Genomic DNA, 27,389 nt, shown 5'->3' with positions numbered 1-27,389 from the left:
TTTTTAGAAATTCAGATATCTGGCCCAGTCTCAGGTCACTCTGTGCCAAGCTTTGTGGCTATGCAAATATGAATATACTCTATGAGGTAGTGCTATCTCCATTTTACAGATGAGGAAATTGACGCTCTGGACGTTAAGTAAAAGTTCATCGTGAGGGATCCCTGACTAGTACCCAGGGAGTCAGACACCAGAACCCGTACTTTCAACAACACTGAAGTATTGAAAATATATTTATCTATTTAAGGGTCACATGTTTGTGTGAATAGACATATGTTTGCCTGAGCACCAGCAAGTTTATATGCATGTATTTATACTGTAAAGATTTTTATCTGGAAAGTTTTGCATGTATTTAAGGAAAGGGATTTACTTGGTGAATTCTTTAAGGCCTGTACACTACTAACTTTTTCAGGGAGTTTGCTGTAATGAGAAGAGAGACAGGATCCCAGTACTTATGAAGGGAACAGGTTGCAGGGACGTTTTGTTCTTTTGTTTGAATGTTGAGACTTGAACATTTGTGTCAAGAGCCCAAAATATGCAGATATCTTCCAAGTATTTCCACAAGCAGCTGCAGAAGTCCTTTAGGTTGCTAAACACTGTACAGTTTTGCTGGTCACAGCTGTATGTAGCCAAAAGTGCCAGGTGAACTACAGAGACCCGGAAGTTCTACCATTAAAAGTTTGGAGGAAAATAATAACAGCAGTACTGCTCTGGAGTAGCAAATCTGTTTTTACATATCCCTTCTCCCCTTGATTTATTTCATTTGTCTTCTCATCCAGTAAATGCTTAGTGGAAACATTTAGATGTGGACGATAAGTCATGTGTTTTTGCATGTGTTTTTTTCGTGTGTGGGGGGGAGGAGTGCATGATCTGGGAATCAAACCCAGGTCTCTCGCATGAAAGGCAAGCATTCTACCACTGAACAACCTGTGCACCCTAAGCCATGTGTTTTCAAAGTGCATTCAGTGATATCTTCTCTAAGGATATACTACATAAAACTCACAGGAAATAGAGGTTTCTCTCTGAAAACAAAAAGGATTCCAATTACAGTGTTTTTCTGACCAGTATGCATTATTCAGTGGCACTCATGTCACAAAGAAGTCTCTTCATATTCCTACGACTGCTGTCAAACATTGTTTAGCTATATGGCAGGCATGGAATGTGTTAGTTATTAAGTTTTGGGTCTTGGTTTTCAAGTTACTTGAAGTTTTGATGACAGAATTTATGGATTCACTGAAGCAAACTTGGCATAAATGTGTATCCTTAATCTGACATGGAAATAGGTCTCTCGCTCCATCTCCCTACTACCATTGTCCACCCTTATTCTCCTTACTTCCAAAGACGCTTTTCTTCAGCAATGCCAAACCATTTATAGTTTCTTTGCACATTACTTCTTAGGTGGGCTTTCTGACTTTTAGGTACTTCCTTCCAGAAATTTTCCCTGCTTTCCCCTCAGAAGACATTTAAAAATACCTTCCCTGTGTCATCTCTGTGTTTTGTACATACTTGTTGCAGTGCGTTTTTCATAAAATATTGTATTAGTTGACACATTACACTCACCTATTAAACTTAGCTGTTCAAAGGTGAGAAGGGTGATTATTTATTTGTGAATCCCTCTCACACAGTAGCCACTTAAGTTTATTGCAGTGGACCAAAGTGAATTTTCTCCCATGTGAGTGGCATCCTTTGTGTTGGCATTTGCCTGTATCACCCATTTCATTCTTGACTTTCTCATCTCTTTGAGGCTAGGATCACACTCTTTACCCAGAAAATGCAGAATACTATAATATGTTCATGTAAAAGGAACTGGAAGGAGGCAGTGAAGTGTAATCCGTGTTTTCACTTGTTTCCCAGTTTCATTCTCACCTAGCCAGTTGGACAGCATATATATATTTTTATTACTAATACATACTAGGAGATATTCTCGATCAACATTGTTAATATTTTTCAACTTGGGAAGGGAGAAATGGCAGTGATTACAGATGGATATACTTTTTTGTGCCTTGTGTGTACATATGTGCCATTTTTGTGTACAGATGCTTCATCACATTTCATTATAATATAATTTTCAGATTTCGTATTACAGAGCTATTTGTAGAGTAGCCCTCTAGTAGAGCTTTCTGAGAGGATAGAAATAATCTCTAAAGCTGCACTATCTACCACGGTAACTCTTTGCCACTTGTGGCAATTGAGCTCTGTAAATGTGGCTGGTGTTGACTGAGGAGAAATGAGTTTCTAATTGATTTAATTGTAAATAGCCATAGTGCCTTATGACTATTTTACCGGATAGTGCAGAACAGTTACAGAGGATTTGCTTATATTTAAATCCAGTGTTTTACTGGTAAACATTTAGGCTAGTGTATCCTGCCTTTAAAAGAAAAAAATCCTGATTCATTTTCCTGGTCTTAACACTGTTGTTCTCATTCGTGGATTGTAAGGTGTTACTGGGTGGTATAGTTGACCTATATGAGGCCATCATGTTATAGAGCTTTATAATACTTCTTCCAAAAAATGAAAACTTTCCAGGGTCATTATTGTTAACTTTTTGACTGATTATTCCCTTTTCGCTATATAGCAGGAATTAGCATCCTTATTTGATGACAGATTGAAAAAATAAAATCACAAGAAGGTTTGGTGCTCAGGTCACATGGGAGTTGGAAGTGTAGATAAAATTGAAGTAGTTTCTGGTGTTTTGTGTATTCATCTATAATTCTTCAAAGAGAATAAAATCATGTAGTGAGTTATGTTAGAAAAATTTGGTTTGTAAAAATCAGAGGTAATTATGTTAATGGAATCTGAAAAGATATCTGAAAATATTATCTCTGGTATGGAGTAACATTGAGAAAATAACTTCAAGATGAGAAACAGGAATGGAAATATTTATTTCTTAAGCCTCCATATCTCAGTCTGTAGTAATTCTAACACCCAAATTATAATTATATTTAAAATGTAAACAGAAACAGATGTTTAAGTTATACAGATAACCACTGGTAAACTTTGAAATATTTATATAAAAGGTATGTGGCACATCAAACATCTCTTTAGTATGAGAGCCTTAAGGTTGAAAATTATAGATTTTATTTCATGTAGTAAATCCTGTGTTGATGGATTGATGATGCAGCCCGATATATGTTTTAGTAGTTTTAGAAGATGATTCATAGCTGTCTCTCAACACCGTGCATCAGACTTACCTACTTTATGATGTTATGTGTGGCTGGATTTTAGATCTGCCCTCTTACACTACAGCCTGTTTTCTCAGACATAGGCTGTCTTTGTATTATACTGCCGCTAGGTCTTCCACTAAAGAAAACTCATTTTATACTTAAGGTAAGTAAAATGTAATTGAAAATCTAAACTTGTTGTCTAAAAATAACATCATAGGATAAATTCCAAGATAAAATGTGAAAATTTTTGTTGGCTTTTTAATTTTGAATTTTTTAGTTATCTTCTCTTTTAAGCAATTTCTAGCTAGTTAATTCTTCACGATTACTTTTCAGACACCTATATCTGAACTTCTTTGGTAGGAAAAAAAGGTTGGAAATAAAACTGTCAACTATATGTCTCATCAATTTTTACTGTTGCCCTCAAAAACGAAATGAAACAAAACAAAACCCACCATTGCTAATAGCAACAAAAGGTAACCCCACCAACCAACCAAACAAAAAAAGCCTGTGAAATTTTAGTTGTTTTTGTGGAGAGGCCAATAATGTAAAGACTTTCTTTAGTATTAAATGTAAGTTACTCATAACCAAAATGTGTATCTATATAGTAATGAAATAAGAATTAATCCTGTGGTAAATCAAGATGCATTCAGCCTAAAATATCTGCTGGGACTGCTGGGATTCAGGGGTGCAGTGTAAGAATCAATTTGAAGGCTATTGAGAACTGTCTATAGTGTGACCTTGGTTACTAATTTGATAAGAGAATGTAAGGAAGTTCTTCACTTTGTTTCTTTCAGATCAGTGGAATGGTTGGATTGGGTCAGTAGTTTTCAAGCTTTAGTGCTCATCAGAATCTCTTGGGGGGGGGGGGCTTATTTAAACATAGACTGCTGGACCCCATCCCAGAGTTCCTGACTTAGTAGGTCTAGGGCCAATAATTCATATTTCTTAACATATTTTTCAGATAGTGCTGATGTTGCTAGTCTGAGGACCGCAACAATTTGAGAACCATTGGATTGGATGATCCTCAACTAGAATTTTCTGGTTTTAAATTTCTGTGATTCTCTCCATGTTCCTGTCCTCCCCCCCCCCCTTTTAAAGTTGTACTACTCATCATGGATTTCTGTAGCATTTTGTCATTTAAAAATTACTTTATCGCAGTGTGAGTTTAAATGGTTTAATATGGATTAAATTACTTTTATTTTGAGTTTCTTGATAATTCCATATATTTTGCAAAAACTTGGATATGTTAAAATTTAGATTGTTTATCCCTACTTAACTAGAGTAGAACTCTCCAGTTAAAATATTTTAAAAATATGCTGGATGTTACTGAATAACAAACTATTTGATATTCCTTAAATATAAATACTCTATTTAATCTAACCAAGAGCTTTTTACCATACAGCTACAGCATTTAATGCAGGATGTTATATAATTTTAATAAATAAAATGGTATTTGTAAAATAGAGGTTGTTCTATGCAAACTCCATGAATTTGAGTTCATAATGGATTGTGATAGTGTTAATCTGGATGTCTTCTAAAAACAACTGTCTCATGGAAGCATCATGGTTGCAGGAAGAAGATTCCTGTCAGGGGGATGAAGAATATTCAGGGCACAGTCATACCCTATTTTGAAGACCTTGAGAAATAGTGGTGGCCCTGCAGTTCCTAGATGAAGGGGTTGAGTGAGGGGCTGGAATCTGGAAGGAAGGGGATGGGAACTAGGAGTCCTGTCTGAAAGCGGTACTTGCATAGTAGCACCTTTCTTACTTACAGCGTTTATTTATTTGGGATGGCCTTTAGGGAGGGGTTGGTGAAGAGTCCAAGGCATTCCTAAGAGGGCTGGTGATGCACTGGAAACATTCCAGATTAAAGTAGATTCCCAGGTGCTGAGAGTCAGGTGGATTTAAGATTTGAAGTGAGTCAGAGTGAGGTTTGGCAGTATATTCTAATGTGAGTGAATTTATTGGAAAGGAAAGAAAAGTAAGAGTTTGGAAAAAATATACATAATCTTATCTGGGAGCAAGGAAAAAAGTGAAGAAATTGGTGAGTAGTAGAGAATGAGGGGATTGTAAATAAAAGTTTTTTTGTGTTTCTCAATGTTCTAGAACTTTGTGTGCATGTGAAGACTAGTTCATAGCACGGGTCTGTTTGTTAGAAAATAATAAACTAATATGTTTTTCTTTTCATTTTCCATGAAAATGAAAAAAATGTCTTGAGATGATATTTGACTTAGATCAAATACTTTTTGAAGTTATGCCTCAAATTCAGGTAGTGCTTATATTTTTAGATTGCTACATGATGGCTAACTAGTTTAAATCATGCAGAATGTTTATTACTGGGTGTGTTTTATGAATGAGGAAACAAATCATTTGTGTAGCATAGCTGAGCTGAGGCTGTAGACCTCATTGCTTTTGTATCAGCTAGTTTTGGTTTTATTTTTATATTCTGTATTTCCTAACTGCTTCAATAAAATAGTTGAATCTTAAAATCTTATAGAATCTGTACAATTGATTTTGGTCTATATTTTATTTATTTATTTATTTATGTATTTTTTAATATGTATATAACATAACATAGCATATATTATATATACAAAGCAAAGAAAGAAAAAACAATACCTTTCAAAGTACTCCCTAGATTTTAATTTGTTGTTTATTTATTTGGAAAGAACTACATGTGATTTGCTACCCAGATCTGCAGTCATTTCTTGACTGAAATATCTGTGACATAATTTTTATGACTAAATCTGTGAAACCATTCTTAATTCTTTGACTTGATGGTTTGAGTCTGGAGTTGGCAGTCTGTATGACCAGAGAGCTGGGAATGGTTGAGGGGCCAGTTTTCATTGGGCAGCCGAAGTGCTGCTCTCTGACTCCTTCCCCCAACTTTCCTGGAGTTACACACACACACACACACACACACACACACACACACACACACACACACACACACACCCCTTTCTCAAGATCTTAAAATAGCTTCATGCTCTTCAGAGACTTAAGATGTTAAAGATACCTTATGATTTTTCTTATATTTAATCAAGCTAGCACTTGGCAACATTTGCCTTTTCTACTCCCACATCTCTTTAGGTTCTTTCTTCCCCCAACTTCTGTTATTTCTGTTTCTCTCACAGCCATACAGCTTTTCATGATGACTTCTGGTTTGCCAAAGCCCTCCATGTGGCTTTCCCTTTTGGTCCTACCTTCAAATTTTCCTATTTTTCCTTTTCCTGTCAGTACTTCTCTTTCTGTGCGATGATTAATCTCAAGTTTGGTAGAAAGAGTAATAAGTTAGAATAGTGTTAATAACCATACTAATAATTACTTTGGATACTGTCTTAGGTGCTTTATGTTGTTCATTTCCATTGGTTTCTAGTTCTAGCTACCTCTGGAACCTTGGGAAAGTGTTGTCTTTCTGTATCATAGACTGCTTGTCTTGAAAATGAGGGACTTGGATGGAATAATTTTAGGGTTTTTCTGGCTCTAAAATGTTGTGATTGAGTTTATTCACAGAGTGGTATGGTAACCCTCAGAAGAGTAGTTTAGCTTTTTAAAAATACCTTTGAATTGAGATCAATCTCAGTGTTGGGGGTGATACTGTTATGTCTCAGGGGGAGGGGAGCCTCTCAGGAGTCCTTAAATTAGGCTGTAATGTGGCTGGCCCTCTTTTTCCTTCAGGAGTTAGAGATGGGTGACAAGTACATCCTTCTCCATGCTTGTGTTATCCACATCTGAAAACCTGATAATTGAACTCAAAACACTCCACTTTGGAAAAGTTGCTAATCTCCGATTTGTAAAATATTGCTGCTTTTCATCTCCATGATGGAGGTAGTAAGCTTCTAAAAGACATCCTTTCATAGATGGTATTTAGAACACTAGGAGAGTTTCTAAGAAGCTGTTTAATACTTCTGTTAATTCTTGTATAATTTGCTGCAAATGCTACTTAAGAGCTTTCTCTTGCAAAGTTGTACAGTGGCCTGTGACCTTGAGTGCTTGTTCTTATTTCTAGGGGAATTTTTGTTAGTACTGAATCTTTTTGTTATGTTAGCAACTTCACCAGGCTACTTATCTGTTTATTGTCAAGGCCACTGACGATTATTTTGCTTTTGGCTTTTATGTTGATGTATCATGTATTCATTGCACATACTGTCCATTTAAAAAAAAATCTGTGATTGCCTTTTTTGTTTCTTTAATGCTTCCAGACAGATTAATCATTGTTATGTGAGGAATATTTATTTAATCAGCATTGTCCTTAGTGTTGTCCATATTATCTATAACTTTTCAAAATCTTATAATACCTGCTTTTTATAGACTTTATCCCCAAAGAATTTGTGAAGCCTCTCCTATTCATTTTTTAGTGTATATTACCTTAAAAGGCAAGTACTTCATAGCAACAAGTGAAAAGTACTTTTAAAAAGATGGCACTCGTATACTTTCATTGGATTTTTTGTGCTATTTTAAAAAATTTTTATTGAAAAATCTTCATACACATACAGACCATAAGTGGCTGACAGTCCATCACATAGTTGTGTATTCATCACTGTGATCATTTTTAGAACATTTGCATCATTCCAGAAAAAGAAATAAAAAAGGAAGAATTCATACATCTCATACCCCTTACCCCTCTCTCTCTCATTGACCACTAGTATTTCAGTCTGCCCAGTTTTTTACATTTTGTCCCCTCCTATTGTTTATTTATTTTAATTCTTATTTGTTTTTACTCATCTGTCCATACCCTGGATAAAAGGAGCGTCAAATACAAGGTTTTCACAATCACATGGTTACAGTGTAAAAGCTATATCATTTACAATGATCTTCAAGAATCAGGGCTACTGGAACACAGCTCCACAGTTTCAGGTACTTCCCTCTAGCCACTCCAATACAAGGGATAACTATATAATGCATAAGAATAACCTCCTGTATAATATCTTGACTCTGTTTGAAACCTCTTAGCCACTGAAATTTTGTTTTGTCACATTTTCTCTTCCCTGTTTTGGACAAGAAGTTTGTCTCAATCCCGTGATTCTAGGTCCCGTCTCATTCCGGGAGTTCTGTCCCACATTGCCAGGAAGTGGTTCAGGGAGTGGGACAGGGAGTCATGGTCCAGGTAGAGGGGAGGGCAGTGAGTTCACCTGCCAAGTTGTCTTAGAGAGAGGCCATATCTGAGCAACAAAAGAGGTTCTCTGGTGGTGGCTTTTAGGCCTAATTGTAAGTAGGCAGCTTCTCCTCTGCAGAAATAAGTTTTGTAGGGGTGAACTCCACGATTGAGGGCTCAGCCTATTGAATTGATTGTCCCCACTGCTTGCGAGAATATCAGGAATTCCCAAAATGGGGGAGATGACTATTTACTCCTTTCTCCCCAGTCCCCCGAGGGCTTTTTTTTTTTTTTTTTTTACCTTTTGCCTTTTTTAAAAACAATTTCTTGAGATATATTCACATACTACTATAAAACCATCCAAAGTGTACAATCAGTACATCAGTGGTTCAACGGGTCATTATATAATTGTGCATTCCTCACCACAATTTTTGAACATTTTCATTACTCTGAAAAATAAAAATAAGAGTAAAAAAGAACAAAGAACACCCAAAACATCTTATACCCCTTATCTTCCCCTATTGTTTATTTTTTGTCTTCATTTTCTTACTCATCTGTCCCTTTACTGGATAGAGGGAGAGTCAGTCACAAGGTTTTCACAATCACACGGTCACACTGTGAAAGCTTTATCTTAATCACCTCTAAGAATCAAGCGTACTGGATTATAGTTCAACAGTTTCAGTATTTCCTTCTAATTATTCTAATACACCAAAAACTGAAAAGGGTTATCTATATAGTGCATAAGAGTAACCTCCAGAATGACCTCTCGACTCTATTTGAAATCTTTCGCCCCTGAAATTTTATTTTGTTTCATTTTTCTACCCCCTTTTGGTCAAGAAGGCCTTCTCAATCCTGCAATACCAGGTTCAGGCTCACCCCTGGGAGCCATGTCCCATATAGGGGCTTTCATTGTATATTATCTTTGAAATATATGGTTTATTTTATGCGTTTTAATTTGTGAAAAATTCATGTGCTTACCTTTTTTTGTGTGTGCCTCTCTATTTTAATGAAAAAAGATAGCAAAATGTTCCTTTGCTCTCACTTTTAAAGGGTTTTAAAGATTCTTTCTGCTTTCAGTTTAATTAGTCTACAGAAGTAATTTAAGGATTTGCTCTTGGCCATATATCTTTATTACTGTCCCTAATGAGCATTTTGGAATATGGACTTTATGGGTTTAATTAATTAATACCCTATTTAGTCATTTTGTATCATTTGCAGAATGTTTTCAAGAAACGTATTTTTCAATACTAGTAGGTCATTTGGGATTCTGAACAATGAAACATCCAAACATCAAAATTGCTTTAAAAAGATTTTTTTTTTAATGATCATCCATTTAAGAAATGATGGTGTACGATAACTGAAGTATATTTTTGCTCTTGTGTGTGGGACGTGGTGGCATGATATCCTGGGTTCATTCTCTGTCTGGTTGGCCCCAGGCCCTTGGCACAGAAAAGGGCCCTACATTATTGAGGAAAGACAAGAGTGGCATCCTGGGGGTCTGACTGGAACTGCTCATGTTCTGACTGTATTTTGTTGCTGTTTTCAAGGGTAACATGTTTTAAAGCATTGAATTGCAGTTGTGCAGATATACATACTACTTGCTAAAACATCTTTTTCCATCATTGTGCTCTTCTGGAGTTAAGAGATCTAAATTCTGGAAAAGTGATTCATCAGGAACATGTTAGGTCCTGGACATTCCAGGTAAACAATCTACTCAATTGATTTTGTAACTCTTCCCATTTACTTTTCATGCACTGAAATACTCATTCTCTATTTGGAATCTAGTAACAGGCGCAAATAAACATGCCTTCTCTTGGTAAACTTACTGTACTAAACTAAAGGAAACAAACAAACTGTTTAAAAATGTCTGGATTCTATCTGAAAGTTTTGTGGGATGCCACCATGGCTCTGGGGTGTCTACAAGCCATTTTTTGTAGTTTCTCTCCTTCTTGCTTATTCTTATTTCTTTTTGAATTCTTGGCTTTCTCAGTTTCCTTCCTTTTGTTCTTTTTTGAGTTCTTCTTTCCCTTTTGCTTTTTTCCCATTTTTAGGGATAGCTTAGTAACATCTTACAATCACCACAGGCTTTTTTTTCCCCCTCACTAATTGTGGATTTAGAGCTCAAGACAAACTTTAATCGGATGTTAGGTTTTCTGTAGTTGTAAATCTCCATACTCGTGTAAATTATTTCTAAAGAGTTTAATATTCCATTTTGAGTGGGAAATACATGTGAAATTATAGCCTCCCAAGTGCTTTTGGATGTTTAAGTAGATATTCAAAATAAGTTTCAGATTGAAGTTTAAACTTTGTGCTAAAGGCAAAATCTAGGTAATAGTAATCATGTAAGTAAGGAATTACAGAATTCTTTCTACTTATGAAATTTTGAGTAAACAAAGATGTCATTTTGGTTAAAAGAATGTTTTATAATTGCTTAAACCATATTAGAGTTTGGTTTAAAAATGTGGCAGAGTCAAGTTTGTGTTAAATATATAGCTGTTACTCATGCCATTATCAAGAATGAGACTATATTCCAGATTAAAAGGGATTCAGAGATAATTTAATTCAATTCTCTTATTTTGTAGATGAGACAGTTAACTTAACTTCACACATCTAGTTAGTGACCTGGTTGATCATTGTTAGATCTTCCATTCCCTATCTACTGTGCTTTTTTTGAACAGAAAGATAAATTGTAATACTCAAAAAGAAAATGGCCTGAGCAATATGGTAAGTGTGTTTGAGTTTTAAACCTAACTTTTACTTCAGTTTTTGTGACATTGGAGTAGATATTTAACCTCTTTGAATCTCAATTTTGAGTTGTACTTTAAGGTCTTTACCATTCTGTAACTTTATTCAGGTGAAAAAAATGAAGTTTAGATTCTCCGTGTTCTACATTTGTTCAGTTTCAATTTGTGTTTTATTTGAAGTAGATATTATTCCTAATTTTTCATAGATATCATTCCTATTTTTTCACAATAGTGAATCAATTTTTCCAAAGTTATTGTTTTTAGAAACAGATTACTGTCTTAATCAACATGATAGTTGCCTCTGTAGTAGAATGTCTCATCATCTTAACTGAAGTGAATGCACATTCAGAGGGGTGTCCCCTGGTTTTAAACTGGTGAAAGGGTACGGTGTAGGAATGTTCAATAGAAAAGTCATTGAGAAGTATTCTCTTCAGTATTTACAGTTTATTTCAGTCAGAGGATTTCTTAGTTAGCTAAATCTGTTATGACAAATACCACAAAGGATTGCCTTAAACAAGAATTTATTGGTTCACGGTTTAGAGATTAGAAATACAAAATCAAGATGTAAGCAAGGCCAGGCTTTCTCCTGGAGTCAGCATTCTGGTATTGGCAGTCCTCTGTTACATGGTAATCTCTCTCTTCTCTCTGGTTTCCACTTCTGGCTTTTACTGCTTTCCTGTTTTTTTGGGAGTGGGTGGGGGGTGCACATCCGGAAATCGAACCCAGGTCTCCCACATGGAAGGCAAAGCATTCTGCCACTGAACCACCCGAGCACCCTTGCTTTCCTCTTTTAAGGCCACTAGTAGTTTGGACTTAAGGCTCATTGAAATTCAGTTTTACCTTAACTGATCATAATAATAACATCTTCAAAAGACCCTGTTTACAAATGGGTTCATACCCACAGGAACATCGTCTAAGATTAAGAAACATGTCTTTTGTGAGTTACAGGATTCAGTCACCAACAGAGAGTAATGTCGTATGAATAAGATTTAAGAGACTTGCTATTTTAACTTTTAGAGTTGCTTTATTTTGGGATTGTGGGACAGATTTTCCATTCTCAGTAGGATAATCTGGCATGGTTTGTGGCAGAGGGAATACAATTGTGATAATCAGAAAGGATAAGAGAGATGAGTTTAAAGTACTAGAGAGAAAGCTGGGGAGTCTTTTTTTTCTGGAAAGATAACTGCAGTGAATTTTGAGATCTTGAGCTCATTGCTTAGCAGTAGTTACCATGCCCTTCTCCAAATGTTTGAAATTGTATTCTTTCAGCAAGACTTTGTCTGCGAGGCATTTATTTACTCTCTAGCTGGGTTTCTAATACACAGGCCATCAAGTGGTGAGGTGTAATAAATGAGCACCTGGAAGAGTGGTCCATACAAGAAGAGAGAAGGGAAAAGAACTGAAGTAATAGAGGAAGAACTCAAGGAACCATAAAATATGAGTAGTTTGGAGGACTGATAGTTAAGAATAGCTTAAGAATTAATTTTGTTTTTCTTTTAGGGCAATATAAGGGAATAGGGTTGGACTAGGTAAGGCATAGGCTTGGGAGTTGGAAAACAACCACTGTGTGTTTAAGGTGGCAAATGAGGAGACTTCTTCGAAGTTTCAGAGCTCTTCATCACAGCTTTTTATTTTGAAAAATTTTCACATCTTCAGAATAATGGTACAATGAACACCTGTACACTGTTCATCTAGATTCACCAGTTCTTAAGATTTAACCATCTGTGCACACACATGTGTGTGCGCTTTGAAGCTAATAGTAGTGATTATGTGTAATTGTGTTAATTTGCTTAACCACTTGAGGTAAGTTGCAGACTTCATGACATTTCACTTCTAAATACCTTTAAAAAATCCAGGCAGACTTGACTGGCTTAATAAGGATCGAATGAATTGATGGGTCAAAAGGATTTATGGAATCTTTAGGTTTATACACATTTAAAAAGTCATTACATAGCTATAAAAGTAGAAGGAGAAAGTTCATTGTATTCTGATGCTGTTCTTGGAAATGCAATGTTAAGTAAAAAGGCATAGAAGAATGTTAAAAAAGAAATTTATAAACATATTTGTGTGTGTGTATGTATATAAGACAGCTATAGATATAATATCTCTGAAAGGATAGAAAGTGAACTGTGGCATTTCTCATCTTTAAGAAAAGTAATTGGGTGGCTAGGAGACAGAAGCTTTTCCCGGAAAATCTTATTTTACTCTTTGAATTTTGAACTATGTGATTATATTAGTTTTGTCAAAACTAAATAAGAAAGTATCAAGCATAGCTTTGTAGCATGTAGGAGAAAACTTCACTTTATATCCTAATGACAGCAGGAGAGAGACTTAAAGAAAATAGGGGGAAATTTTTATCTTTTCAATTTTAAGGGAAGTTTGCTGTTTATGTCACTTACTGGAAAGGGATATTCTTGGTGTTAGAATGTACTTTTTTTAGGAGCTGCTCGTGGGGAAAGGAATGACTTGATGGGGTCTGATCCAGAAAGTTTAGGAATTTCGTGGGGGAAAAGCACAAAAAAAGATGAAGTTGCAGTTCGTATATTCTTCTTGGAGAGAAGGTAAATTTTTTCCAAGAATAAGAAGCAAGAAAAGAATTTTGTTGTTTGTTTCAGTAGCAAAGCACAGAAGATGGCAAATGAGATTCAGGGTTTACCTCCTCCCAAATATATTCATGCCTTCTTTGATAATAAAAAATATTTAAGTGTGTTAAAAGAGCTGCTAAGAGACTGAACATTTAGGCGTAACCTCTGGCTGTTTTCTTGATTTTTTTTTTAAAAAGACAGTGAGTTTTACTGAAGAGTGTGTGAAGGTTAAAAGAAAATATTATTGAGTTGATACTAGATATGTGTTGTTTAGTAAAATATTTCCGTTTGATAGCAGTTCAGTTATTTCATGTGATAACTTTTATACAATTTTATGGTGAATTTATGTGGTATTTATCCTTAAAAAGTACCATTTTTCAGTGTTTTGAAATATGTTGCATAAAAGGCTGAAATTAATTCCCAAGATAGCTCAGCCACAGTTAATTTTCTGTTTTGGTATGATTAACACAAAGTTATTGATTGTTACTTAGTGCCTCTTCTCTTGTGGACCAATGTTTATTAATCAGCGAGTATTGAATTGCTCCCATTGTCCATTAGACATCCTGTGGTTAAGGGAGACAGATGGTCTTCTGCCCTTGGTAGATGCTTTTGGAGAGTTAGCATTTCAACAGTGATAGTTAAATTCCTCAGGAGGCCAGGGGAAGCACTGATTGCTCAGCAGGCTTTCAAGAGGATAGGAGCTCTGCACTATTTGTTTGATCAGGAGTCTCGGTTGTGACTGTGTGGATGAGGAAAATTTAATCAATTCATTTATAGTTGATGGGGATTATCTTCTGAAAGAAGCTAAACTAAGCAAGTTTACATGACAATGTGTTAATTTTCAGTGGGAGATATACTGTGGTCAACTGTGGGCTTGTTGAGTGGACAAAATTTGCATCATTACTGTTAGGTCCGGGGAACGGGGAAGGGCACTGCAACTGGGGCCGCAGAGGCTGTGTTGCCCCTCCCAACATGGCTTCTGGAACCGCCCCTTCCGGACCCCTGACTTCCTGCAAGTTGCCCCTTCCGGACGTCACCTGACCCCTTGGCTTAAAAGCCACCCACGCCATCACCCAGGCGCTGACTCACCTCTCTCCATTTTGGGTTCGGTGAGCTCAGCCCCGGAGCGCAGAAGTAAATCCACCGGCTTTAAATTTCCTGGTCTATCATCCTTTTTTCTCAACCTTTTGCCTCCTAAACCTTTCACTTACTTTACTTGGTGAACATAGACATAAGATGAGAAAGAATTGGGTATTTTCAGTTGCTACTCAATCAAACCATAGGAATTTGATAGAGCTTATTTACTCCAGCTATTATTCTGAAAATCTGGGCCAGTTGTCTAAAATCAGAGCATCTTTACCATAGTGTGGTGTTAGGTATACATGAATCTTTTTTACCTTTAACTAATTTTGAAATTGTTCAAATTTATAGGACCATTGCAAAAATAATACAATCCCCATACAGGAAATTCCAATATATCCCTACCTCCCAGACCCACCAATTTTAACTTTTTGCTACATTTGCCATATCATTCTCTATTTATCATCCATTTTCTGAATACTTGAATGTAGGTTGCATACATCATGCTCCTTGATCACTTACTACTTCCATCTATATTTCCTAAGATCAAGGATATTTAGTTATGTAGCCACTGTAAGTGCTGTTATCAAGATCAAGAAATTTAACATTGATATAAAGCTTACAATCTATATTCCAATTTTTGTGTGTGTCCCAAAAATGTCCCTTTGAGCATTTTCTCCTTCCTTGCTAGATCCCATCAGGATCAGGTATTGTGTTTAATTGTCATTTTTTCTTTAGTTGCTTTCTTTCTTTTCTTTTTTTTAATTGTGGGTACTTTCCTATGTCATCCACTCCGAAGCATACCATTCAGTTGGATTAATCACATTCATAGTATTGTAGTACCCTCTAATCACACTCACAATGTTGCAGTACTCTTTCTACCTTCCATTACTATAACATTCCCTTTTCTCCAAATAGAAACCTTATACCTATCATGCATTAACTCCTTCACTGCTTCTGACAATTTGTACTCTGATATCTGCTTCTTGCCCTACTCCTGACAACTTGTACTCTAATTTTTGTTTCTATGAGCTAACATATTCTCCCCATATTTTCTTAATAGTTACCACAGAGCTTAAATTTAACACCCTAAATTTATGACAATCTCATTTGCTTTGATACCAACTTAACTTCGGTAATATAGACAAACTATGTTCCTATATCCTCCACCCACTTTTATGTAGATCTTGTCATAAATTACATATTTAAACATTGTGAGTCCCAAACCACTGATTTATCATTACATTTTAAATGTTTTTTATTGTGAAATATATATACAAAAAGTTAAAAAAAAACAATTTTCAGAGTACATTTTAACAAATAATTATAGAACAGGTTTCAGAGTTTGGTATGGGTTACCATTTGACAACTTCAGGTTTTACTTTCTAGCTACTCCAAAATACTGGAGGCCAAAAGAAACATCAATATAGTAATTGAGTCATACTAGTCTGTTATATCCTGTCTTTTCTGTTACAACTCCTCCTTCTCCTTTGATCCTGCTCTCAATCTTTAGGTCTTTGGTCTGTGGGCATCCTAACTTTTTCATGTTGAAAAAGGGTATTGACAGTATCGAATGGGGGGATGGAATTAGTTGTTATTCTTGGAGAGGCTACCCCCTGTGGGTTCTGGGACTTGTCTAGCCTAAGAACCTTCTGATGGTTATAGGCTTCAGGGGAGTAAACTTAGTACATGAAACTTTTGTAGCGTCTCAGAGCTCTGGGTATTCTTTAGAGTTAACGGGTATCTATTACATTTTATACCTTTGCCTTTCAGTTCCTATAGGAAGTAAAAAGTGGAGTTACAAACCAAAAATAGAATAATAACGGCATTACTCTCACCCCAAATCATTATTTCTTCATGTGGCTTGTGATAGATGCTGCTTTTCCTTTCCACATTGCAGCTTCTTTCCATTTCTGTTTTCCTTCGTATAGATATATCGTGGTTACTTTGATACCTTATCTCCCAAATGAACACTTAGAAAGCACAGTTATTATTAAAATATTATTAAAATATTTAAGCCCTGGCTCTTGGGGTAGTTTCTTTTTCAAGCTTACTGATCTTACCCATTTAATGGTAGTTCTGAATAGTTTTATTTAGAGGAGAACTTTAAATAGTTTTTTTTTAATATGAAAAAGATTTCAAAGATTTTCAAGAAGTTGCAAAAAAAGAAAAGGATAATAACAAGAACAACTAATGATTTTAACCAGATTCACTTGTTAAAATTTCACCCATTTACTTTATCATGTGTGCATGTTTTCTCACTCTCTCCGCTTTGTATAGTGGTTTTTTTTCTTCAGAATCATTGGAGGATAGTTGAGGCCATACATCATGGCTTTTTACCCCTGAATACTTCAGTGTATATTTCTTAAGAGCAGTGTTTTTTTTTTTACATGACAACAGTACAGTTACCACTTCATAAATTTACATTGATAGAATATCTTTATTAATCTGCTAATTATATATTGATTTTATCAGTTGCCCTAATAATGCCCCTTTTCAATGTTTTTCCTCCTCTGTTACAAGATCCAGTCTAAGTTGTTTCGTTGTCATGTCTCTTTAATATTCTTTAATCTGAAATATTTCAATAGTTTTGTCTTTTATCCTAGATTGACATTTTTAAAGAATATAGTCCCCATCTTTATTTTTAAACAGAATGTTCTTGTGTGTGTTCATCTGATGTTTCCTCATCATTAGATTCAGGCTGTGTATTCTCAGTCATAATATTGCATAGATAATAATGTATCTTTCTCAGCGTATCACATTCTGGAGTACATTTGTGTCTCTTTAGTGCTGGTTAATTTTGGTCAACTAGTCAAGTTGTTTGATGTCTTCACTCTAAACTCACTGTTTTCCTTTCTCTTTCACAATTATTAAGCCATTTGTGGGGAGACACTTTGATAGCAGATACATATCCTGCACTTATTCAAAATTTCCCCCTAGTTCAGCATCAACTGAGGATCCTTACCTGATCCAGTCTTTACTATGATGATTGTAAACTGATGATTTCTCAGTTCCTGCACTACCTCCACATTTACCCATAATCCTCAGCATCCTACTGTAAGTAAGAGCCCAGCCTTCTGCACTGTTTGTTTATTTGTAATATGGGCTTGTACATTTCTGTTTTTCCCAATGGTTTATACTTCATAACAATACTAGGTTATTTTGGTACTCAAATTGTCCCAGATTTGGCCAATGTGCCCCTCCAAGATGGCTGTTGTGTCTATGTACCACACCCCATCGTTTTTTTTTGAATACTTTCTTGCTTTATGGGATCACAAAGATGTTTCAGGATCATTTTGTAACAAGGGTCAACCATTTCTTTGAGCTTCTCTGGTTTCTTTTTTGCTGGGAATGATATTAGAGACCCTTTAGCAAGCAGAGATTAGAAGTATATTCATTTGTATACATACATATTCACACATACATATGTATATGTTCATATAAAAATGTACTTGCACATACATACATATATTTTAGGAATCATGATTTTACACAGAGGGTGATTTTTAAAGATCATACAATCTAGTTGTCCTAACACTTTTGGGGTTTGTACTATATAAGGGATTTGCCAATGCAGAGTTATTTTAAATATAATATGTATATAATAAGGTGTCAATAGTCAACAAAAACTCAGGAAAGAGGTAATGATGAAAGCTTTGAAAACAGAAGTTTTCCCTTCAACTTTTATACTTCAGGTAAGTAGAAGTGAATAGAGATAGAAATCATTTAGTAAACTTCTGTATTTACTGAAACTATGAGTTTCAGTATGGAATTATCATAAGTTACTAGTATGGAATTAAGGTCAACTGCATTAAGCAGAGTCAGTTGTTCTCAACTTGTATCCTAAATAAGCAATATTTTTCTTAAATTTGTATTTTTTATTTGAAAAATATTGAAAATACACTTAGAGAAATAGCCTCCCATAGTATCACCACTTTATTTTAGAAGTATGTAAATTAGGGAGTAAAATTTTTGTTTACTTTCCCAGTCCTACCTCTCTCCACCATACGTATGCCAACCCTTTGTCCCAGGAGTAATTAATCATTATGTATGCTTAGTCATTTCTATAAATTTGTATATTTATTAAATAATTAGATATATATATATACATATATACATATACATACACATGTGTATATATCAATATCCATATAATATCAAACTTTTAAATTATATTTTCTTGAAATCAGGAAATTTACATTGATTTCTCTAATACCTAACTAAAGGCCTTATTCAGATTCTGTCAGTTATCAGCACAATGGCTTAAAAAATAAAAAAGTAAGAAAAAAATACTTGCTTATGCGCTGTAGTTGGTTTCTGAAATAGTTTGTCTGTCTTTGTGTTTCGTGGCATTGAAATTTTTGAAGAGTACTGCAAGTTATTGTGTAAAATGTCCTCCAGTTTTAGTTTGATGTCGATTCAGGTTTTACCCTTTTTGTAGAAATGTAAAAAAAAGCCTTAAGAGTGACTGGTCAAAAATGACTTTTTATATTGTGTAATTTTTAGCCAATCTGGTGAGAAATCTCTCACTATATATTGGTATGGCTGTTCATGAACTTTTCCCATTTTTCTGTCAGGTTGTTGTTAGTCTTTATTTTTTCCATTTTAAGTTTGTTAGGTATTTAGGGATATTAGCCCTTTACCTGTGATATGGTATGTTGTAAGTATTTTCTCCCATTTTATCTAATGTCTTTTTTTTTATGATGGGAAGTTTTTGGTATGCAGAAGTTTTAAAAAAATTTTTATTCAAATTGATTAAACTGTTCCTTCTGTCTGATTTTGAGTCATAATTAGAAAGCCTTTTTCCCTAAACTGAGATTAGAGAAGAATTCACTACTACTTGTATGACTTCATTGTTCTGCATTTAACTCTCTGATTCATTTGGAGTTAAATCTTTTGTATAAAATGAGGTATGAATCTAACTTTATCGTTTTCCAAATGGCTATCCAGTTATTCTCATATTATTTATTAAAAAGTCTGTCTTTTCCCCAGTAATTTGAAATGCCAACTTTGTCATATGTGGTGTACTAAAGTTCTATCTGTACTTGGGTCTGTTACTGAACTTTCTATATCTTTCCAGTGGTCCGTATATTTATATGCCAGTATGTGCTGGTTTGAATGAAAGGATGTATGTACTTTAGAAAAGCCATGTTTTAATCCTAATCCATTTTGTAAAGGCAGCCATTTCTTCTAATCCCTCTTCAGTACTGTATGTTTGAATCTGTAATTAGATCATCTCCCTGGAGATGTAACTCAATCAAGAGTGGTTGTTAAACCGGATTAGATGGAGATGTGTCTCCACGCATTTGGATGGGTCTTGGTTAGTTTACTGGAATCCTATCAGAGAGGAAACATTTTGGACAATATGAGAGATTTCTGAGAGAGCAGAGAATGACATAGCCACAAGAAGCAGAGAGTCTACCAGCCAGTGACCTTTGGAGAGAAAGAAGGAAAACCCCTCTTGAGGAGCTTCATGAAACAGGAAGCCAGGATAGAAAGCTAGCAGATGGCGCCGTGTTCACCACGTTCCTTTCCAGATGAGAGAGAAACCCTGACCATGTTCACCATGTGCCTTCTTACTTGAGAGAGAAACCCTGAACTTCATCGGCCTTCTTGAACCAACGTATCTTTCCCTGGATGCCTTAGATTGGACATTTCTATAGACTTGTTTTAATTGGGACATTTTCTTGGCCTTAGAACTGTAAACTAGCAACTTATTAAATACCCCTTTTAAAAACCACTCCGTTTCTGGTATATTGCATTTCAGCAGCTAGCAAACTAGAACACAGTGCCACATTGTTTTAATTATAGAGCCTTTCCAGTATAATTTAATGTTTGGGAGGACTAGTTCTCCTTTCTAGTTTTTTAACGTTTGCCTGACTACTCTTACATATTTATTTTATAATATGAAGTTCATTATCAACTTGTATAACTCAATAAAAAACCTTGGTTGATATATTTATTAATATTACATAACATTTTAAAATTAAGTCATAGTGAATTGATGTTTTTATGATGCTGAATTTTTTTATCCAAAAGGTATGTCTTTCTATATAGCAAAGTCTTAATTTCTGCCCTTTTAAGGATATTTTTAAGTTTTCTCCAGATAAGTTTTATACAGTTCTTGTTAAATTTATTCTTGGTATTTTATCTTCGCTGTGCAACTTGCTTTTTTTTCATGTAATATATCATGGATAGCTGAACAGGTCAGTACATGAAGATCTATTTCATTTTTAAAAATGAATTCATGGTAGCCTATTGTATCCTAATTTAATGTAACTCTTCCCTTATTGGTGGATTTTATATTGCTTCTGATTTTTCCCTATTACTAACAGTGCTGTGGGGGAATATCCTTGTATTGATATTTCTACCTTTTTGGGTTAGTATATCTGTAAAAAAGATTCCTGGGAGTGGAATTGCTTATTTATGGGCCATATGATTTTTTTGTGTGTTTTTAACTACCAGGTTATCTTCCCAAACTATTCAATGTTTTTTAAAAGTCAAATAAGTTTTGTTGTATATTCTATTGTTACAATACCATCAAAACATTTTTTGAAAGAAGCACCTTAAAAGCTAATTCCAAACAAAATAATATGTCTGTGTCCATGTGTCCGTTAATACTGGTCTCCATATAGAATATTAGGTAGCAGAAGTCCTGACTGCTACCTTAAATAACAACTATAGTTTTGGAAAACAGATATATGTTTATTTTATGCATTAAAAATAGAAAATTTTCATGTGTAGGTAGACCTTGAATTGGACCTAAAAGAAAGTATTGAATTTTGTTTAGTGGAGAGAATCAAGGAGGGACAATTTCATGTAAGAGTAGTGTACAGAGGCAAGAATTACCATGTTGTGTGAAGTCAGTAAAATTCAAAGATAAAAAGACAATTAGTGGAAGACCTTAAATGCCTAACTGAAGAATTTGTATTTGACCCACTCAACAGTAGGGGGCCTATCTGAATTAGTAATTGATTGTTGGGTAACATATTACATCCCCTCCCCCAGTTTAGTAGTATAAAATATCAGTAAACATTCATCACCTCACAGTTTCTGTGGGTCAAGGATTTGAGAACAGTTTAACTGGATGGTTCTAGGATGGAGTCTCTAGGAGGTTGAAATCGGGTTGTCAACCAGGGCTGCTGTCATATGAAAGCTTGATTGGGGCTGGAGGATTCTCTTCCAAGATGGCTCAGTCACATGGCTGGCGAGTTGATGCTGGTTGTTATGGGAGGTATCAGTTTCTCCTTATGTGGAATTCTCCACAGGACTTCTTGAGTGTCCTTACTATGTGGCAGGTGGCATCCCCCAGAGTGCGCGATCCAAGAGAATGAGGCAGAAGCTGCAATTAATTCCTTTTTTGACCTAGGCTTGGAAATCACACATTGTCCCTTTTGCCATGTTCTAATCCTTAGAAGCAAACCAGTAAGTTGAGCCCTCATTCAGAAGGAGGGGAATTAGGCTCCATCTTTTGAAGGGAAGAGTGTTGAGGAATCTGAAAACCCTGTTTTAAAGCCACCACACTATTTGTGTTCTAAAGAAGAAGAGTGATGGTATAATTTTGATAAAAAAGAAGCCATGGTATTTAGCAGAAGATTAATCTAGTAGCAGTGTCAAAGATGAATTGGAGAAAGGAAGAAACGAGGTAGGTCCTAGTGAAGTAATCTAACAATTAAATGATGATAGATTTTGTTGGGAATGATGAAAGAGGAGAGTTAGGACACATGAGAGATGCAGCAGAATGATGAAAAGGGGAGGGATAAGAGTAAAAAATGGTCTCAAGATTTAATCTGCAGAATGACCAGGTGTGTAATAATTGGTAAGACAAGCCAGTTTTGAGGGCATAAAACTGTTAGTTTGGTTTTGGACATTCAAGGATAAATAAATTCCTAAGCAGTTGAAGATATAGAACTAGGGCTCGAGTTGAAATGTCTAGCCAAAGAGGGGAAGTTTCACATTTGTTGTCCCAGAAGTGATTTCTAAATTCTTCAAGGCATAAGGATGTAGAGAGAATATAACAGTGAGGAATAGGCTTCTGGGATGATGTGGTTTGGAGTATGGTTAGGAAGAGGAGTTAGATCTTGTAGCATTAGGAGAAAGAAGATTCAGGTGTGTTTCTGGCAGGAATGAAAAAAGTGGAGTGCGAAGGAGTGATCAGGTGTTGCAGAGTTTGAAGAGAAAGATTTGAAATGAATACATTTGCCTGAAAAATTATTACTATAGATGACAGCGGTTTAAGTGTATAGTAGAGCGATTTTGGAAATTGGATTATAACATTTAATTCAATGATTAACTTCTTAAAAAGTGCTTAAGGTGGGAGGATGAGTGATTAGCATGTCAGTCATCCCTTGGCTTTTGAGATCTTAAATCCTTTTTGCCTCTTTTTAGTGCCATCACACATCCTTGGAATGATGATTCTACTCAATTCTTGAACTGAGGGAAATGAAATAGGATTTTACCTCACTTATTTTCAGGACATCTTTTAGCTGTAAGTGAAAACAACTTCCTTTATTATTTTTTTACTTGAACTATTCCTTTTTTAATGCAGTTTTATTGATATATATTATATATTCACATACCATGTAATCTTCCAAAGCGTGTAGTCACTGTTTCACAGTAGTATCATATAGCTGTGTATTCATCCCCACAATCAACTTTTTTTTTGTGAAAAATTACATATAAAGAAGCAATACATTTCAAAGAACACTGCAACAATTAGTTGTAGAATAGATTTCAGAATGGAATTGGTATGGGCTACGATTCCACATATTAAGTTTTTACTATTAGCTGCTCCAAGTCTGAAGACTAAATATAATGATTCAGCACTCATACTCATTTGTTAAACCCTACCTTCTCTGTATAACTCCAGCATCTCCTTTGATGTTTCTCCACACTTTAGGGTTATCAGAGCTATGCTCATTCTAACTTTTTCAAGTTGGAAGGGGTTGTCAATAATATGGGTTAGGGAAATGGTACTAGTTGATGTGCTGGAGAGGCTGCCCCCTCTGTGTTTCAGGACTTATCTGGCCTAGGAACCCATCTGGAGGTTGTAGGTTTCTGGAAAGTAGTCCTAGTACATGCTTTGTAGTATCTCATATAAAGCCCTAGGTGTTCTTTAGTGTTGGCAGGAATGATTTTGGTTAGGGTTTGGCAAACTATGATAGGTAGCATTGTCTAGCTGAAGCTTGCATACGAGTAACTTCCAGAGTAGCCTCTCAACTCTATTAGAACTCTCTCAGCCACTGATATGCTATTTGTTCACTTTTTTCCCCCTTTTGGTCATGATGGCATTGTTGATTCCATGTGACAGGGCCAGGCTCATCCCTGGGAGTCATATCCCATGTTGCCAGGGAGACTCTCACCCCTGGATGTCATGTGCTACGCAAGGGGGAGGGTAATGGTTTCACTTGCATAATTGGGCTTAGAGAGAATGAGGCCACATCTGAACAGCAATAGAGATCCTCTGGAAGTAATTCTCAGGCATACCTATAGGTAGGCTAGGCTCCCCTGCTACATAAATAAGCTTCACAAGAGCAAGCCTCAAGATCAAGGTGTTGCCCTATTGACTTGGGAGTCTCTAGTGTTTGACACAGTATCAGGGGTTTCCCCAGTGGTAGCGATTAATAGTCCCATATTTTTTCTCCCATCCCTCAAGAGACTTTGTCAATACTTTTTGATTATCAGCTTAACATACTCTGGGATATTTCTGGGTATTACATCAAGCCATACAGATTATTCCCATTCTGAGTGCCTGCGTTGTTTAAATGATCTGCCCAGACAGGTTGAGCTAGACTATGTGCCACAGAAAATTTAGGTTTTAGACAAAGTAAACCTTTCTTCCTTTGGTCTCAGAGAGTAGATGGAATTCTAAAATAAAGACAATGTTTTCTCTACCCCTGTGTTCTGAATTACCTTAATCCCAACCTGATTGTCTTCCTTCTTATCTGTAAATACCAGGTTATACATATATAGCACAGCCTCTCAAAATCTAAAAGTACCAGTTACTGCCCTGGACTAAATATGACTGCTGTAAGAGTTTACAATCTGGGCCCCAATTTTCTTTTTCCTTTTCTTTTTTTATCAAAATTTTTTTTAACATAATAACATAACAGATACGAACATTCTTAATCATATGATCATTCCATTCTTGGTATACAATCAGTAACTCACAATATCATCACATAGTTGTATATTCATCACCATGATCATTTCTTAGAACATTTGCATCAATTCAGAAAAAGAAATAAAAAGAAAAAAGAAAAAAAACTCATATATACCATACCCCTTACCCCTCTTTCTCATTGACTGCTAGTATTTCCATCTACTCAATATATTTTAGACTTTGTTTCCCCTATTTTTTCTATACTGCTTACCACTCCCTCTCACTGATCACTAGCATTTCAATCTACTAAATTTATTTCATCATTTGTTCCCCAAATTATTTACTTATTTTTAATCCATATGTTTTATTCATCTGTCCATACTGTAGATAAAAGGAGCATCAGACACAGGGTTTTCACAATCACACAGTCACATTGCAAAAGCTGTATCATTATACCATCATCTTCAAGAAACATGGCTACTATAACACAGCTCTACATTTTCAGGCACTTCCCTCCAGTCTCTCCAACATACCTTAACTAAAAATATGATATCTATATAATATGTAAGAATAACCTCCAGGATAGTCTTCAACTCTGTTTGAAATCTCTCAGCCATTGACATTTTATTTTATCTGATTTCTCTCTTCCCCCTTTTGGTCGAGAGGGTTTTCTCAATCCCTTGATGGTGAATCCCACCTCATTGTAGGATTTCTGTCCCACATTGCCAGGAAGGTTTACACCCCTGGGAGTCATGTCCCACGTAGAGAGGGGGATGGCAGTTAGTTTGCTTGTCGTGTTGGCTGAGAGAGAGAGAGGCCACATCTGAGCAACAAAAGAGATTCTCTGGGGGTGACTCTTAGGCCTAATTTTAAGTAGGCTTAGCCTATCCTTTGCAAGGATAAGTTTCATATGCACAAACCCCAAGATTGAGAGCTCAGCTTATTGCTTTGATTGTCCCCACTGCTTGTGAGAATATCAGAAATTCTCCACATGGGGAAGTTGAATTTTCCCCCTTTCTCGCCATTTCCCCAAGCGGACTTTGCAAATACATTTTTATTCACTGTTCGAATCACTCTGGGATTTATTGTGACATCACCCAGGGCACACCTACAAAATCTCATGCCCTACTCAAGGTTCCAAGTATTCATGGTGTTCAGTTAAACTGTCCACATAAGTTATATTAGGAAATGCACTAGTCAAAATATAAATTTTGTACCAAATAAACATTTTTTGTTTTAGTCTCACACGTAAGTTAAAGTTTTAAAATATGAATTACCAAGTATTTTCAGCACCTATAATTTTCTTACAGGTATTTTCTAAATGAGACCATACAATGTTCACTCTTTTGTTTCTGGCTCATTTTGTCTCAGAAAATGTCCTACAGGTTCATTCACAACATTACATGCCTCACAGCTTCATTCCTTTCTGTAACAGCACAATATTTGATCATATGTGTACACCACCGTTTGCTGTTCTACTTTGTATTCTGTGACCTATTCCTTTTAACTGTCCTTATCTGTAGTGTTTTATTCTTCCCCTTATTTTCCTCTCTTTCTCTTTCCCTGGTTATTAAGTATGATTCTTAAGATCATAATTCCAGACAAAGGGTCATGTATTTTTTTCTCTCATTTACCTCCCGTTTCAAGCACAATTCTATTATTTATATGATTTTGTTAACTGAACTTACAGGAATGCAATTATTACATAATAAATATGATGAAAATGACTGACTCATGTAACTAATGAAATTAAGCTTTTTTGGTATTCTTTTACATGCTATGTTTCTAAATCAATTTAATTCCAATAAGAGAATAATTATCAATAAGACAGACAGGATGAAAACATGACAATATTAAAAAAATTCTGTTCTGTAACATAGTATATTGTAAGATTTCTATAAAGATTTGAAGTGAAATGACCAAAGAATTGTATAGCAAAACATTGATAAACCCAGAAATTAAAACTGAGTATTCACCACTAGGTGGTGTGGTGATTATTATTTTAATTTTTTGTTCTGATGGGGTAAGAAAAAACTGTGGTCACATTAAAGACTTAAAGAAACCAAACCACAATATCAGTAATAACTGTGGTTCCAAATTAAACAATAGTCTTTATGTTGTGAAGAAAGGGCCATTGATAAGTTCCTTTTAGCACAAAAAGATATAGTTCTCTGTAACATCATCTTTGAATAAGTAAGGCAGCATTAGATGATGTTGCCCTTTTCTGCAGTAGTATATGTAGGTGAAGTCAGGGAGGAGATAAGAGGGGTCAGGAAAAGGTAGAAAGAAATATCAGGAGTAAGGGGAACCTGAGAGACTTTGGCATAGATAGCACAAATAAGAAGTGACTGTGAAGAGGCCTGAGGAGAGAAGCATGGGCTCTAATGGAATTAGTGCCATGTTTGTTCTTAGTTTTTATGACATATATAGTAAGCCTTTTCCATATGTCAATCAGTGGGTGTGAGGGTACAGAAAAAAAAAAAAGGGATTGAGAATGTGTGCCTGGAGATCACTGAATATGTTGTTTATTTTCACAATTAAGTATCTAAATACATTTACCTTTTAATACTTGGGCAGTTTACAAAGAGTTAAGTTGGTTAATTGCTATATTTTCCATTTCCTG

The 27,389-nt window shown here is 35.4% G+C and overlaps 1 protein-coding gene across 31 annotated transcripts in view; it reads left to right on the top strand.

Annotated features, from left to right (window-relative positions):
• Positions 1–27,389, top strand: part of LOC143660720 (uncharacterized) — a 298,041-nt gene that overhangs the window by 3,050 nt on the left and 267,602 nt on the right. For 11 of the 31 annotated variants that reach the window (XR_013164295.1, XR_013165029.1, XR_013164967.1 and 8 more), the window contains exon 1: positions 1–23,152. The exons of 9 other annotated variants lie outside the window; for them this stretch is intronic. The gene's annotated coding sequence lies outside the window, so the exon portion shown is untranslated. 11 more of the 31 variants (XR_013164261.1, XR_013164287.1, XR_013164571.1 and 8 more) reach the window with 2 other exon arrangements.

The sequence above is a fragment of the Tamandua tetradactyla genome, chromosome 1 (assembly GCF_023851605.1).
Source record: "Tamandua tetradactyla isolate mTamTet1 chromosome 1, mTamTet1.pri, whole genome shotgun sequence".
NCBI lineage: Eukaryota > Metazoa > Chordata > Mammalia > Pilosa > Myrmecophagidae > Tamandua > Tamandua tetradactyla.
Note: the sequence above shows the minus strand (reverse complement) of the source record. Positions and strands in the feature narration are given on the sequence as shown.